Below are 303 nucleotides of genomic sequence, written 5' to 3' on the forward strand. Positions count from 1 at the left end.
TTTATCTCTCTATCTCTCTCTGTATCTCTCTCTCTGTCTGTCTGTCTATCTCTATCTCTCTTTTTTCTCTTTCTTTCTGTCCACACCACTTTCTCCTTCTCCTCCACTCTCTCCCTCTGTACTTTAATCTCTCTCCATCTGTCTCTCTCTTCAGTGTGTGTGCGCGTGCATGTGTGTGTGTGTGTGCGTGCTAGCTCGTATACCAGTTGGTCGGTTGCTGTTTTTGGAGGGCTCCGATGCCAAAACTAGCGCTGTTGTCACGGTGACGCAGCACGGTTGTTTACATCCAGACGGGCTTCAGAC

The sequence above is a fragment of the Osmerus mordax genome, chromosome 16 (genome assembly GCF_038355195.1).
Source record: "Osmerus mordax isolate fOsmMor3 chromosome 16, fOsmMor3.pri, whole genome shotgun sequence".
Classification (NCBI taxonomy): Eukaryota; Metazoa; Chordata; class Actinopteri; order Osmeriformes; family Osmeridae; genus Osmerus; species Osmerus mordax.